The 17,400-nt window shown below is 37.3% G+C and overlaps 1 pseudogene; it reads left to right on the top strand.

The window, feature by feature from the left end:
- The first annotated feature begins 5,879 nt into the window (after positions 1-5,879).
- On the top strand, positions 5,880-16,760 carry LOC116582303 (annotated as a pseudogene).
- The last annotated feature ends 640 nt before the right edge of the window (positions 16,761-17,400 follow it).

Genomic DNA, 17,400 nt, shown 5'->3' with positions numbered 1-17,400 from the left:
TATTTCCTGTAGTCTAGATAAGCAGTTTTCAAATTTTTTTTTGTCTCTAAGAATCCTTTACACTCTCAAAAATTATTAAGGATTTGAAAAAGCTTTTGTTTATATGCATGACAGTAGTATTTGCCCTATTAGAAATTAACACCAAGGAATTTAAAAATTAAGTTAAAAATTTTAAGATAAAAAAATCTCATTTCATGTTAACAATATTTTTATTAAAAATACATTTTACAAAACTATACAAAATTTAGTAAGAAGAGTAGCATTTAAAATATTTTTGCAAGTCTCTGTAATGTTTGATTTAATTGAAGACAGATGGGTTCATATATCTATTTCTACTTTCAATCTGCTGGGATGCCCATATCATGTCATCTCTGTGAGTGTACACTATATACTCACAAAAGAATGGGAGTACACAGTATTATTATTAAAATATTTTTGACCTTGCAAACCTTCTAAAATGGTGCTGGGGACCCTAGAGCTTCTTGTGCCAGCTTTTGAGAACTGTAGGTATAGATCTTCTTAAAGTAGAAATCTGATCATATTTCCCCCCTGCTTAAAATCTTTCAGAGGGTCTCTTTTGCCAAAAGAATAAAATAAATGAAGGACTGGGAAGACACTAAGATGACTCCTAGATTTTAGGTTTAGGTAATTAGATAAACAAAACAGAAACAAACTTAGTTTTTTTTTTTTTTTTTTTTTTAGTCATGGCTTTTGAGGTGAATACTGGTTAACTACTGTGCATAACAAATAACTCAAAAACTGCAATGGCTTAAAATAGCATTTCTTATATAACACCAAAGATGTTATCTACAAAAGAAAGAATCGATAAGCTGGAACTCATTAAGGAAGGGACAAGATGTCATGAACACTGAGTATTATATAAGATGATGAATCACTGACCTCTACCTCTGAAACTAATAATACATTGTATGTTAATTAATTGAATTTAAATAAAATAAAAAGTGAAAAAACTTCGGTGGAAGACAATAAGAAAATTAGAAGACAAGCCACAGACTAGGGAAAAAACAGTTGCAAAAGTCACATCTGATAAGGGTCAGCTAGCTAAACTATAGACAGAACTCTTAAAGCTCAACAATAAGAAAATAAACAGCCCATTAAAAAATGGGTCAAAACCCCAAACAGATTCCTCACCAAAGAGGATATACAGATGGCAAATGAGCATACAAAAAAGTACTCCCTCATCCTGTGTCCTCAGGAAAATGAAAATTGGAACAACAATGAGATATCACTACTCACTTATTAGAATGGCCAAAATCCAGAATACTGACAACACCAAATGCTGACAAGGATGTGGAGCAATAGGAACTCTCATTCATCGCAGATGGGAATGTAAAATGCTGTAATGACTTTAGAAAACAGTTTGGCAGTTTCTTACAAAACTAAACATACTCTTACCATAAGATCCAGCAGTCGTCTTCCTTGATATTTCAACTCAAAGGAGTTGAAAACTTATGTCTACACAAAACCTGTACAAGGATGTTTCTGGCAGCTTTATTCATAATTGTCAAAACTTGGAAACAATCAAGATGTCTTCCATTTGGTAAATGGATAAACTGTAGTACATCCAGACAATGAAATTTTATTCAGAGCAAAAAAGAAATGAGCTATCAAGTTACAAAAAGAAATGGAGGAAACTTAAATGCATATTACTAAGTGAAAGAAGCCAATATGAAAAGGTTACATATTGGATGATTCCAATTCTATGTCATTCTAGAGAAGGCAAAACCAGGGAGACAACAACAAGGTTATTTTCTGCCAGGGCTGTATGTGTGTTGGGGGAGAGATGAATAGGCAGAGGACAGAGGATTTTTAGGACACTGAGAATACTCTGTATGATATTATAATGATGGATACATGCATGTTATCATACATTTGTCCAAACTCGTAGAATGTGCAATCCTGAGAGTGAACTCTAAGGTAAATTGTGGACTTTGGGTAATTATAATGTGTCAATGTAAAGCCACACTTATTAAAAAGAATCTACCACTCAGGTGGGGGATGTTGATAATGAGGAAGTCTATACATGTGAGGATGGGGGGCATATGGGAAATCTCTGTACCTTCTCTTCAATTTTTTTTTTTTAAATAAATCTAAAACTGCTCTAAAAATACAAAGGCTTTAAAAAAAGGGCATTTAAAAAATAATTTCTCACATGATTACAGGTTGGCTGGGCCCAACTAAGATGATTTTGACCAGCTTGGTTTCATTTTTTTCTAGTAAGTCAGACCAGTATGCCTTCTTTGGGTTACTTCAACATATTTTAGAATTCCATTTTTAATTTATTAAATGTGCCTTTGAGGATTTTACTTTGGATAGTTTTCTTAGTGATTGCTTTAGCTATTATAGTAAAATACATAACCAACTACAACCTATTACATGTCACTGTATTACCACTTTAAAAGGCGTATTGAAGCCTTATTTTCATTTAGGTCTCTTTGCTTCCCCACTTTTAAAATACAATTGTCTTAAGTATTTCCTCTCCATACATTGAGTACCACATTAGATGGTGTCATAGTTTTTGCTTTAACCATCAAAAATGGTTACAAAAATCCCTGAGTAGGATAGTCTATTATATTTACTCAGCTTTCATCCATTTGATTTTCTTTCCCTTCCAAAATTCCAGCCTTCTTCTGTTATAGCCTATCTGTTTGAAGAGAGTTTTTTAGGCCATTCTTTAATGGCAGGTCTGCTAGTAACAAATTCTCTTACTTTTTTTTCCTATGAATATCTTTATTTCCTCTTCATTTCTGAAGAACAGTTTCCCAGATATAGAATTGATGTCAACAGTTCTTTATTTCAGCCCTTGAAAATGTTGTGCACTTCCTTCTGGCCCCCCATGGTTTCAGATGAAAAACCTGCTGTCATTAGAACTGGTGTTCACTTATAGGCATACGGTAATATGTTGTTTTTCTCTGGTTGCTTTGAAGATTTTTTTTTCCCTTTGTCTTTAGTTTGCAGAAGTTTAATTATGATGTGTCTTGGCATGGATTTGCTTGCACTTATATTTTTTGGGGTTTGTCCAGCTTTTGGAATCTCTATGTTTCTGTCTTTTTGCCAAATTTGAGAAGTTTTCAGCTATTTTTTTCTTTGAACACTGTCTTTAGCCCCACAGTCTTTCTCCTCTCCTTCTGGGACTGCAATGATACAAATGTTAGACCTTCTGTTAATGTCTCAAAGATCTCTGGGACTCTGTTCATTTTTTTTTTAATCTATTTTTTTCTGTTGTTCAGTTTAAGTAAATCCTACTGATCTGTCCTCAAGTTTAAGGATTCTGTTCTCTATCATCTTCATATACTATTGAGCCCATCCAGTAAGGTGAGTCTTCTCTTTCTTTCTTTCTTTTTTGTTATTGAATTTCCATTTGGTTCTTTAAATAAATTCTATTTCATTGCTGAGATTTTTCTACTTTTCATTTGTTTTTAGAGATTTTGTAATTGCTCATTCAAGCACTTTTTTTGTATACCTGCTTTTAAATCTTCTTAGATAATTCCATCTTCTCTCGTTCAACTCAGCTTTGGTGGCAGACAATTATCCTTTCTTATTCAAGTTGTGATTTTCCCATTTTTTTCAATGATGAGTGATTTTTTTATTGTGTCCTGGACGTTTTGGATATTATGTTAGAAGATTTTTGGTTCTATTTAAATCTTCTCTTAGCTGCAGTCACCTTATTTCAGTTTTAGTATGTGGCTCTGGCTTATTTATTTTTAAGATTTAATTAATTAACTAATTAATTAAGAGAGACAGAGTACAGGGGGAGGGGCAATGGAAGAGGGAGAGAGTATCTCAAACAGACTCCCCTGCTGAGTGTGGAGCCAGATGTGGGGGTCAAAGTCACCACCCTGAAATCATGATCTCAGCTGAAATCAAGAGTCGGTTGTTTAACTGACTGAACCATCCAGTCACCCCAGTTCTAGGTTACTTATGTTTAATGTAGCTTCAATGACATTTTATTTTACTTATTTATTTTAAATTTAAATTTAATTAGCTAACATTCATCATTAGTTTCAGATACAGTGATCCGTAATTCATCAGTTGTGTATAACACCCAGTGCGTACCATATTACATGCCCTCCTTAATGTCCATCAAGTAGTTATTCCAACCCCCGTTCACTGCCCCCCACCAATCCTCAGTTTTTTTCCTAGTGCTAAGTCATGGTTTTTCTCCTTCTCTGATGACTTCCCATTCAGCTTTCTCTCCCTTCCTCTATGATCCTCTGTACTGTTTCTTATATTCCATACATATATATATTCCATATATGAGTGAAACGATATAATTGTCTTTCACTGATTGACTTATTTTGCTCAGCATAATACCCTCCAGTTCCATCCACATCAAAGTAAATGGTAAGTATTGATCCTTTCTAATGGCTGAGTAATATTATTGTATATATGAACATCTTCTTTATCCATTCATCTGTTGAAGGACATCTCTGCTTCTTCCACATTTTGGCTATTGTGGACATTGTTGCTACGAATCCAGTGACATTTAGTTTTCAGAATGCTTTCAATGCATTCTGGTCTGTTTTGTTCTTCCTGCTGTTGGAGCTCCCATTTGGTCCCTGCTTGTGGCACTTATGGAAACAGAAAGTACTTCCTTGGGCCTTCCAGTGTCAGGAGATAGTGATGGGGGATGTCAGACCTGTAAGATGGAGAACATTTCACTTGGCTTGTTTTTTGGTCAGATAGTGCCAGTGTGCTTTCTGCTCAGGCTCTGCTTTTGCAGGAAGAGAGTGCCTCCTGAGGCTGTCTTCTGTTACTGAGGGAAAAGGCAGGAGTATCACTTTTGGGTTATTCTTTGCCATTGGGTGGAGAGGGCCAGAAGATAGCAGCAGTCTCCTACTACTGTGTGGGAGGCTGGAACAGCCTGGGCTTGCGTTGCCTTCTGCCTTTGGGTGGAGGCGGGAAGTATCCTGGTAGCATTTTTTTTTTGGCAGGCACTCTTCCAAATTTTTATTTAAATTCAATTTAATTAACATATAATGTAGTATTGGTTTCTAGAGTAGAATTCAGTGATTTTTCACTTACATACAACACCCAGTACTCATCACAAGTGACCTTCTTTTTTTTTTTTAAGCATTTTTTTTTAAAGATTTTATTTATTTATTTGACAGACAGAGATCACAAGTAGGCAGAGAGGCAGGCAGAGAGAGGGGGAAGCAGGCTCCCTGCTGAGCAGAGAGCCCGATGCAGGGCTCGATCCCAGGACCCTGGGATCATGACCTGAGCTAAAGGCAGAGGCTTTAACCCACTGAGCCACCCAGGCGCCCTACAAGTGACCTCCTTAATGCTCATCACCCATTTAACCCATTCCTTCCCCCTCAACACCCCCCACCCCAAAACCCTCAGTTTGCTTTTAACTTTCCTCCTCTGTGTTCTCACAATGTCCTGTATTGGTATTTATAACATCACTTATTAATTATTGGCTTTTTTATTCAGGCTATGACCCCAACATTCAAACATAATGCCTAATATGTTATAGGCACATAATAACTGAGAAATTAATGGATGGTGAAATTTGATATTATGCAAAGGTGGCTGAAAACAGGAAACCATTATAAACTTCTGAATTGAGTTATGACATGATGAGAGTTGTGTTTTAGGAAGACTATACCATTACTATAGATGAAGTGAGAAATGCACTCCTCTTTCAACACAATAATTACCTTCTTCCTCTTGGAAGACTTCCATGATAATCAGTGTTTTTCATGCAGTTAAACACAATTATATAGTTTGGGCAGTGAAACCCATAGATATATAAATCTGTGAAGGTACCGAATTAATGAAAAACAGTGAACTCTCATCCAGTTTTATTCCCAGTGAGAGTGCTAATTATGTAAATGAATGATGTCAGATCACATATGACAATAGAACTCAGACTTAGAAGCCCAGGAAGCTGCGCCAGACCTCTGAAGCAACTGGCCCAGAATAGTCAGGACTGGTCAATGACCCCCAACTTTCCTATTTTTGCCACTACTTCCAAATCAGGACCAATCAGAGAAAGCCAGGTATGTTCTTGAACCCATCAGGGAGTATGCTCTGCTTCTAGGTAGTTTACCTTCATCTTCTCTATGCCAACAACTTCCAATAAAAGCATGTCTGATGCTCTTCCTTTTTTTTCTTACTATAAGCTTTCCCGCTCCCTGCCTGCTTCTGCATCTTTGCCAAACCTAGGAGATGATGACTGACTCCCTTGGCACAGCAAACTCTGAATAAAATAGTCTCTGTTCTTATATGGGTGATCTTCATTTCTTTCTACACCAGAAATAAAACGGTCCATGGGAAGCTGACCTAAGATAGTTAGGATTGACTACAACAAACACCATCCTGGGCAATGGGGACAGTCTAGACAACTGGGGAAGCTACTTCATCTCAGTTGCCTTATATATTTCAGTAGAGTTGGTGGTAAAAAGTTCTAGTGCATAAATCTTAACTCAGTTGTCACAGATCCAAATCATAGTTCCAAGTATGTCAATAGAATAAATCAGGGAAAGCATTCTTTTATTAACTGCTACCCAATGTTTCATCCCCTAGAAGTTCTGCCTTTTGGTTGGTGTTAAGTTCTGTTGATTTGTCAATTAATAAGCTTTTAGATTTTTTTCTTTCTTCTCTGTCATTTTGTCACTTACCCTTGCCCATGTTTTCATCTAAGTGATCCTTGTGAGCCTCTTTGCACTTTAAATCATTTCGTACTCTAAGCTTATGTTGATCTTCCCCTAACTTCCATCATTAGTAATTTCCTCAAGAACTTAACTCTATCTGTAAACTTTTTTTGAAGAATTTTTGTATTTATTTTCGTGAAGGAGGGGCAAAGGGAGAGAAAGAGAGAAGGAAACTCAAGCAGACTCCAGGCCATGTGTGGCACCAGATGCAAGGTTCGATCTCAGGACACTGAGATCATCACCTGAGCAGGAACAAAGAGTTGGATGCTTAACCGACTACACCACCCGGCACTCACATCTGCAAGCTTGAATTGGCATTTGTGTCCTCCATCACATGGCTTCCTTAACTAAATTAGCACCTGTGTCCTCCTGCTCTCCTCCACGTTCTGGACTCTTATCCATGTCGTGTTGATTCCATATTTATGTCTTTGGTTGTTCTGTGGCTTGTTCTACAATGCCTTCTTCGTTCCTTTCTGTGTATCCCCACTTAAACCACTCTCTAACTATGGCTTTTTCTCTCAGTAGTCTAATCTCTTATACTACATCCTTCCATGGTAAACTTGCTCATGCTGTGAACTTAGTTTTTCTGTATGATTCTAGACTGGAGTTGACCCTAAGTGAAGCTGTAGGAGATTTGGGAGGCAGAGACTAAAGCAGTAGTCATTATACTTGGAAAGTTGTCATTGGTTAGAGGCAGTGTAGACAGATGCTAAGACGCCAGCAGTTTCCGGTTCATACCTGCATTTCTCCACTCTGCTTTTAGCTCTTCCTAACTGCCTGCCCTATTGACCAACAGCAGCCCCAGGCCCACCACCAGCTGGTTTGCTGTAAGCTCCTAGAGGCAGTGGCCCCAAAGAGCTAACAATTCTCCATAGTAGATACAACAGCCTCCTTTACAGTATTGGTCCAGACAAACATGCCTCAGTCCTAGATTCACTTGTGATTTAGGAACAAAATACTGGAATCTTTTCTCATGTACCCACTACATCTCAGACCTGGCCATATACTATCTGATCTTTTTCTTCCACATTCTCACTGAATTCTTATGACTTTGGGGGTCAAAATCTGATTTTATTTTTTTTTTTCAGATTTTCTTTATTTATTTGACAGACAGAGATCACAAGTAGGCAGAGAGCGAGAGAAGGAAGCAGGTCCCCACCAAGCAGAGACCCCAATACAGTGCTCAATCCCAGGACCCCGAGATCATGACCTGAGCTGAAGGCAGAGGCCTCAACCCACTGAGCCACCCCGGTGACCCAGAAATTATGTGTTTTATTTTAGAGAAGAATATAATTGTTTGAAAAGTAACTTACTTAAAAGTATCTTGACATGAAAAATACAGAATTATAAAATTATGGTTCTGAATATGCTGAACTCTCACAATCTGAGATTTCCAGAGGAAAGATTCTTCCAATATTTTTAATATGAAAGTTTTAGGATATGTCCCTATTGATTTTCTAAATGTTCATAATATTTTATTCCTTCCATTTCTATTTTTATTAAGCAATTATTTTCAAAACCTAGAGACAAATGCCTTTGCTTACATCACATATTTATTTTTATAATGCATGAAAAATCACACATATGATGTATAAAACTTTAGGATATATTATCATTTCTGCAGACTTAAACCTCACAGTAATGTCTCATTGCTCTGTGATAGCTAGATGTGAAATGTATAATTTTTATATGATTAAAAATGATTTGCTATCTTGATAATCTAGAGATCTTCTACCTGTTGTATCTTTAAAAACAAAAATCATTTATTTTCAGGGAGGGAGAGGGTGAGATAGAGAAGGGGGGAGGGGCAGAGGGAGTCTCAGGCAGACTTCTGCTGAGTGCAGAGTCCAAAGCAAAGCTCCATCCCAGGACCCCGAGATCATGACCTGAGCTGAGATCAAGAGTCAGTGGCTTAACCAGCTGAGCACACAGGTGCCCCTCAACTGCTGCACCTTTTAAAAAGGATTCTATCTTGGTTTACAGTAATTAAAAAATTCCTCTTATATTTTTAGTTGGATTTAAATGTGAAAGTTTGAGACTAGGGGTAGAGACTAATGTCTTTAGAAGATCTTGATTCTGCCAATACTATATTATATTGAGCTGTCAAAACAGCTCAATAATAAATATATTAAATTTATCTGTCAAAACAGATCAAAGGAAGTGGAGAGAGAGATAATCCCTTGTAAATATAATGATAAAATTATCTGTAAATATAAATGAGAACTGAATATTCAAACTAATTGTGTTCATATATTATAGATACTCAAACCATCACCATTTTCTCCATGAATAAACAGCAGGTTTTATTATTGTTCTTCTTACCCAAATTATCTAGGCTATTTTTAATCTTCCACTTTAATCTTCTAGGGTAGGCGTGGTCATACAGGAGGTATACATACACGCTGCCAAGTGAATATTCCACCTTTATTCTACTGCCAAGATATGATTTGTAACAAACCTGCTGATATGATTTTGCATTCTCTGCAGAAATCACTCTGTGGTAAACCAGTTTTTTGGCCACAGCAGTATCCCCTGCTAAGAGCTAAATAAGCCATAGTATTGAGAAGCCAGGCTGGAATTTAGCTGTTTAATTGTTTTCATGTGTTTGCATTAGCATGGGTATGAACACTGAGAAGTCAACATAGGAAGACTGGAGTTGGAATCTGGGTCTTGTTCTCATAGAGCTAAAGCTAAAATGTCCCCTAAGCCTCTGTTTCTCAGGGAAATATATTCGATTACTTTTGAAGGAAAGTAAAGTTATTTTAAGGAAAGACGCTCTCTAGTCCAGTTATACTTCTACTTCCTTCTCTTTTCTCTTGGCATTTCCTAGAACCTTGCAAGAATCCAAGTAAATTAATGCTAAACTTTTACTACCAAAAAACAGCTTTCAGAGCTACTCATGTGATGTGCACTTTATATTCTTGCTTCTATCTCCCAAATCTACTTTATGAGATAAGGATATTATACCATATACTATTTTTCAAACAGCTTTATTGGGGGTATGATCAATAATCAAAGAACTGCATGTATTTAATACATGTAATTCAGTGGGTTTGAATACCCACTTGCTGTGCAAGCATCAATACAATCACGGTAACAAAGGCTCAGAGAGAAGGAATTTGCTTAAGATCCCAGAGATAATATGTGAGTCAGTAGGGATTTGAACACTGGTCTTTCTGACTTCAAAATTTATGCACCTTTCATTGCAATGCTGCCAAGTTATACTTTCACCTGGACTGATGTTTATGTATTGACATAGACTCGCTAGAGTTGTTAACATGGAAGACCTAGATTTTCTCCATCGAAAATTAAGACATACAAACACACTTAGGAAACACAACCTTTGGAACTGGGCTGTCCAAAAAATCCAGAGTGTGTTCATTCAATTCAAGCAAAAGACACTTTACTCAGATATAGAGATAAGGAAATTCACACTGATGATTATGTCTTTTCCTCAGTTGTAAAGGCACATGGGACATTGTATGAATAGCAGGAGTGAATCAAGAAGGCCTGCTTTCCCAAATTGCCACAGAATCACACATCATACTTTGTGTGATGGATGGGTCATTCTTTCTAGGGGATATGATATCATCTTATTAATACCTCTTTTAAAGCAGGAGTGAGTTATAAACGTGTATATATGGTATTAGATGTATTAAACTGCTTATTACACTTTATTTTCATATATTTGTCTTTCTCCTAATTATGTGCTTATGGTAATATGTACTGACATTTGGAGGAGTTGTAATCACTGAAAATATAATCTTTCTTAAGTTTCCAGCATGTTAACATACATGTGAGGGGTTAAAGTTAAATTGAAAAATAAAAAAAGCCAAACCTGATTCCTTTCCAATAAAAAAATAACAATTTTCACTTGGACAATTTGGTCACTGTAAAAGATGTTTTGAAAAAAATATATAAAATATATAAAATATAAATATAAAATATATAAAAATGAGTTTTAACACCACAAACCAGCCGTTATTTGTTGTATTGATAAAGCTATTTAAAAGAAAACCTTACAAATGGTGCTGCATGTGTGAAAAATGAATGGAGAAATAAATGTTTGATATTTTGTACTATTCATTGTAGAGGAATTAAGGTGTGCGATAGCAATATAGTCTAGCATTTCATAGGTGAAGAATAACAAAACAATTGTATTCATATGTAGACATTTTCAAGAAAAAAGTTTTCCTTTTAAAGTATATACTGAAAACCTAATTTCATATAGTAATCAGGGTTTTAGCTCCACAATTTTGAAGTCATGGTTAAAAACAAACAAACGAACAAACAAACTCCCCAAATACTGGTTACCAAGTGTTAAATGACTTCCCTTCCCTCTAGCCCTAATTGGGATCCTATTTCAATGGCTGATGGTTTATTTTACTTCTTGCTTAAAATAGCTAGACAAAGAGACCTTACAGAACAAAGCCTAAAAGTATTATTATGTAGCAGATTGTATTTTTGAAAAAAGAAAATGGTTGTAAAATAACTCCCTAGCCTCATGTACTTTCAGAACCCATAAAAATTCTAATTCTAAAAAAAAAAGTCTAATTCTCTCCCTTCCCTTGAATTTGGGTTGGATTGCAACTACTTGACTAACAGAATGTAGTTGAGGTGACTTTGCTTGATACGAGCTAAGAACACACCAGAAGCTTCTATTTGGTTCTCATGGGATGATTGTTCAGGGTGAAGTCAGATTATGTAAACTGACCAATCCCTGTACCCACCCTGCCCCATACACATGTGTTGTGAGGAAATCCAAATTAGCTACATGCAGAGAGCAGAGAGAAATATTGAATCTGCATGGAGAGAGATCTATGTCCAGCCATCTCAGTTGTTCCACCTCTGAATTGTTCCAGTCTAGCTACTGGGTACTGTATGCAAATGAGTGAGTGTGCCAGAACCATGAGCCAATCCCTTTCTGAATTCCTGACCCATTATCATGAAAGATAATAAAATGATTGTTGTTGTCTTAAGCAACTACATTTTGGGGTGATTTATTATGCAGCAATAGATAATTGGAGCAGAATTTGATGCAGAAATGGAGTGCTGACATGATAAAAACATAATGTGGACAGAATCCTTTAGGAAGAGACTATTAAGTGAAATCCTGAAGCACCTAGGGAGGTTGTTACTGAAAGCTGGAAGGAACTCAAGGAGAGTGTTAGCAAAAGCCTAAAGGGCTTCAAGAAGTCTGTCTGTGAGGACTTAAAGCAAAGTGAGGAAAACATAATTGGAAGCTGAAGAAAAGAGAATCCTTGTTCCCTTTGTTATGGACTGGCAGCAAGTTTAGTGAAACTCTTGCCTATGTAAATGTGGAACACAGACTGTGTGGCTGATGAACTCAATGATCTGGTATTTCTTGCTGCCTAAACTACAATGAAAATGGACTGATGAACTAATTATTTAGTTTTGAATGGAATTCACAGAAAATTCAAAGGATTCAGAGCAGTCTTTGTAGAAAGCAAATTGTTCTCAAATTTTAAAAGGGCTTTAAGGGATGCCTGGGTGGTTCCGTTGGTTGTGTCCAACTCATGATTTTGGCTCAGGTCATGATCTCAGGGTCCTGGGATTGAACCCTGTGTTGGGCTCTATGATGGGTGTGGAGCCTGCTTAAGGTTCTCTCTCTCCCTCTCCTCTCCCCTCCCCCCAATCTCTTTCTCTCTCTTAAAAAAGAGAAAAAAAAAAAAAAAAGAAAGAAAGAGAGAGAGAGAAAGATGATTTAGGATAAAGATCTAAGGGATAGAGATAGGGCTATTCTTTCTAAGACCCCAGAAAGTTCTAAGGCATCATATAACACATGCAATACATCAGAGCCCTCAAGCCAGAACCACCCAGATGGAGGCTTCCCTAAATCTTTGATCCATAGAAGCCATGGGAAATAACAAATTGATTGCTATTTTAAGCCATTTCAATTTGGAGTGATTTTTTCTTTGTCAAAATAGACAACCAGGAAATATTCAAAAGATAAGAATAATGTATAAATAATAGGTATTCATTTTTTTAAAGATTTTTGTTTATTTATTTGATAGAGATCACAAGCAGGAAGAGAGGCAGGCAGAGATAGAGAGGGGGAAGCAGGCTCCCCACTGAGCAGAGAGCCCAATGCAGGGCTTGATCCCAGGACCCCAAGATCATGACCTGAGCCAAAGGCAGAGGCCTCAACCCACTGAGCCACCCAGGTCCCCCAACAGGTACTCATTTTTAATTTAAATTAAAAAATTTTTTTTTTAAATTTTAATTTTTAAAAATGAGTTTGCCACTGGGAAGTAGGTATGTGGATATTAAATAAATGTAACATGCCTTATTTTACTTAAGAAATAAAAAGTTGGAGCAAAAATAAAAGCATATTTATTTATTTATTTATTTATTTATTTATTTTAAAGATTTTATTTATTTATTTGACAGAGAGAAATCACAAGTAGATGGAGAGGCAGGCAGAGAGAGAGAGAGAGGGAAGCAGGCTCCCTGCCGGCAGAGAGCCCGATGCGGGACTCGATCCCAGGACCCTGAGATCATGACCTGAGCTGAAGGCAGCGGCTTAATCCACTGAGCCACCCAGGCGCCCCAATAAAAGCATATTTAAAGTTTAAATCACATTTTTAAAGTGTTGAATCATACATTCATTCTTTTCTATATTCCTTCATCATGAAATCAGAATTGGAATATTTTAGGCCAGGGAATCGCTTTCACACTATAGGTGTTGCAATATCTGACACCCTTTTTAGAAAGACAGGTGTTATAGACAGGGAGCCCATAAAAGTTCATTTTAATTAAGCACTTAATTTTCACCCAGAAGTGAAAGTTTCCACATGTAAGTAAAGTTTCTCACTATGTGGGCTTTCACAATGACTTGTTGAGAAAATTGATTCTAACTTTCACATAAAACTTAAATTGTAATTCTACATAAAATTAAAAAGGAAAGGTGACTGGGGCGCCTGGGTGGCTCAGTGGGTTAAAGCCTCTGCCTTCAGCTCAGGTCATGAACTTGGGGTCCTGGGATAGAGCCCCGCATCAGCCTTTCTGTTCGGAGGGAAGCCTGCTTCCTCCTCTCTCTCTGCCTGCCTCTCTGCCTACTTGTGATCTCTCTCTATGTTAAATAAATAAATAAAATCTTAAAAAAAAAAAAGAAAGGGACAGACATTTTGCCTTTAATTGATGATAGATACATGTTGATTTAAATATAGCAATTTAGGGGCACTGGAGTGACTCAGTTGGTTAAGTGTCTGACTTTGGCTCAGGTCATGAACCCAGGGTCCTGGGATGGAGCTCCACATCAGGCTTCCTCCTTGGCCAGGAGTTTGCTTCTCCCTCTGCCTGACTCTCCTGGCTTGTGCTTGCTCGCTCTCTCTCTCTCTCTCTCTCTCAGTAAATAAATAAATAAATAAGCAAATAAATAAAGCAATTTAAAGAAATTCTACTGATGAAATTCATATGGGGTGTGTAGTTGAACTTTGCAAAGGGATAATGTGGTAGGACATCATAATATTCCAAATTTTCTATAAGCTTCTTTTTTCTTCCCCAACCCTCCCTGCCTCACCTTCCTTCTTTCCTCCTTCCCCTCTTTTTTCTCCTTCCTTCTTCTGTGATTTTGTTTTTTAGAGATTTTATTTATTTAATCATCAGAGAGAGAGCACACGCACAAGCAGGTGGAGCAGAGGCAGAGGGAGAAGCAGGCTCCCGGCTGAGCAAGGAGCCGGATGCAGGACTGGATCGCAGGACCCTGGGATCATGACCTGAGCCGAAGGCAGACGCTTAACTGATGGAGCCACCCAGGTATCACCCTCCACCTGTGAGTATAAAGATAGTCAAAATTGTTTCTTTTTTCTTTGGTCCCTTTTTCATTTGTATCTATATAATGTGTTTAGCCTATTTGCTTGTTTATTTAAGAAGAAAACCCTTCACTGTGTTAAAAATGGGTGACCTAGGTAATTATTTCTGACTTCAGGAAGTTCACACTTTATTATAGTAAAAAGTCATGTACTGAGCTCATCGCAGTATCCTCGGACACTTAAATACAAGTAAAATGAGTGGTTTGCTTGAGACCACAGAGATGAGAGTGATTAATATTTTGGAGTGAAAGTGTGGTTTAAGCAGTGATATGCTAGATTTGACTTGTACTGATGTGGGGATGAGTTTTATGGAAGAGATGTGTTTTGAATTGAGCTTTAAACGATAGGTAGAAGGGTTTTTTTGTCAGGTTACAAGGGAGAACGGGCTGGGGAAGGGCACCAGGTGATAATCATGGCGACTATTTACTGGGCACTAGCTGTGGGCTAGGTATTTGCTAAGTCAGCACTTACATACACTATCAGATCCATCCTTGAAAGGTCCTGCAAGGTAGATATTACCAACACCATTAAACACAGAAAATGGAGGCTTTGGGATTTGAAATCATGTTTGTCATCTGAAAGGCTTACCATTGCACTTGACTGCATCATAAATAAATAAGTGGATATGGGGAAGTTTTGGGGAGTAGACTAAGTTTAAGAAAACAGAGTATTTCTCTTATCACCATTTTGCATAGCCTGCTACTTTCTGAAATTATATATAAACTCTTCTGGCAGGAACAAACTCATTTTTTAGGCAAACTCACTGATAAATCCTCGATATTATACAATCTGTTGGCCCTTTAAGATATTTTGTATTAAGATATTATATTCAGAATATTAAATTCCAAGAGAGCAGTGAGTGATAAGGTTGACATAGCTAACAAATAAAGTTGATTGAAGTTGTGACCTGCCCAGTGTTTTGGACTGACAAATTTGAGTGGGCTGCAAGGGGAAGGCATTAGACAAAGTCAGCTGCCAGAAACAGACTGAGAGAAGAGTTTCACAGCATATTTAGCCAATAAAGAGATAATATGTAGAATACACAAGGAACTTCTGCAAAGCAACAAGGATAAGACAGGAAAGCCAATCTAAGTGGGCACAATGCACAAATAAGCAATTCCTAGAAGGAGAAATCTCAAATGACCAGTGACTATGAAAAAGAGATGTAAAAATGCTCCTTGCAGATCCTGCGCTGAAGGAGAAGCAGGCAGGTAACATTGTCTTCCTCCTGCGACTCTCCCAGCAGGTTCTCTCTGGGCACAAACTCTTAAGGAAAAACTGATAGCGCCAGTTGCAGAAGAGGCAGTCATCCCAAACAATATCACTGTACTGGTATTGGACAAGTTGGAATGGCGTGTTCCATCAGCATTCTGGAAAAGTCCCTGGCTGATGAACTTGCCCTTGTGGATGTTTTGGAAGATGAACTTGAAGGAGAAATGATGGATCTGCAACATGGGAGCTTATTTCTTCAGACACCTAAAATTGTGGCAGATAAAGATTACTCTGTGACTGCCAATTGATTGTGGTGGTGACTGCGGGAGTCCGCCAGCAGGGGGGAGAGTGCCGGCTCAATCTGGTGCAGAGGAATGCTAATGTCTTCAAATTCATTATTCTGCAGATAGTCAAGTATAGTCTTGACAGCATCATAATTGTGGTTTCCAATCCAGTGGATATTCTCACACATGTTACCTGCAAACTAAGTGGACTACCCAAGAACTGTGTGATTGGAAGTGGGTGTAATCTGGATTCTGCTAGATTTTGCTATTTTAAGGCTGAAAAACTAGGCATTCATCCCAGCAGCTGCCATGGATGTATTTTGGGAGAACATGGTGATTCAATTGTGGCTGTGTGGAGTGGAGTGAATATGGTAGACGTTTCTCTTCAGGAACTGAATCCAGAAATGGGAACAGATGACAGTGAGAATTGGAAGGAAGTGTATAAGGTGGTGATGGAAAGTGCCTAAGAAGTCATCAGGCTAAAAGGATATACCAACTGGGCTATTGGATTAAGTGTGGCTGATCTCATTGAATCCATGTTGGAAAATTTATCCGGGATTCATCCAGTGTCAACAATGGTGAGGCGATATATGGCATTCAGAATGAAGTCTTTCTGAGCTTTCTGTGTAATCTGAACACTTGGGGCTTAACCAGTGTGATTACAGAAGCAGAAGGATGATGAAGTTGCCCAGCTCAAGAAAAGTGCAGGTATCTTGTGGGACGTCAAGAAAGACGTAAAAGATCTGTGAATCCTGGCTTTTAGGCTGTAGAAATTTAAAACTACAATGTAATTAATTGTGAGCCTTTAGTTTTTCATCCATATACATGGATCATAGTTTGCTCTTATTTTCCTAGATATGTGAATCTGGGCTCACAGAATCAAAGCTGATGCTTGGTTTAATGCTTGCAATATGAGCCTTAAACAAATAAAATTAACTATTGTAGTGTGCTTTAAAAAAAAAAGTAAAAAAAATAAAGAGATGCAAAACTTTACTAGAGAAAGCCCCCCGCAAATGCAAATTAAATAACCTAGCCTTCAGCAACTCAGAAAAGTATGTCACAATTTTGGTTAAACTAACACTTGGTGCTTATATTATTGTGATTATGTGAACATTATTCATATCTATGATTATATCTCATTTGATTTATGGCTTTTAAAAACATTTATTAAGGCATGATAAACAATACAAGGACACATTTAAAGTAGAAAATTTGATAAGATGTTACATAAGTTTATACCAGTGAAACTATCACCATAATCAAGATAATGGACATACCCATCACCCTGAAAATTTCCTATGTCCCTTTGGTGTCTTTCTGTACTACCATCACCTGATAGGCAAACGCTGATACGCCTTTTGTTGTGGAGATTAGTTTTCATTTTTAAGA

The sequence above is a fragment of the Mustela erminea genome, chromosome 2 (assembly GCF_009829155.1).
Source record: "Mustela erminea isolate mMusErm1 chromosome 2, mMusErm1.Pri, whole genome shotgun sequence".
Lineage (NCBI taxonomy): Eukaryota > Metazoa > Chordata > Mammalia > Carnivora > Mustelidae > Mustela > Mustela erminea.
Note: the sequence above shows the minus strand (reverse complement) of the source record. Positions and strands in the feature narration are given on the sequence as shown.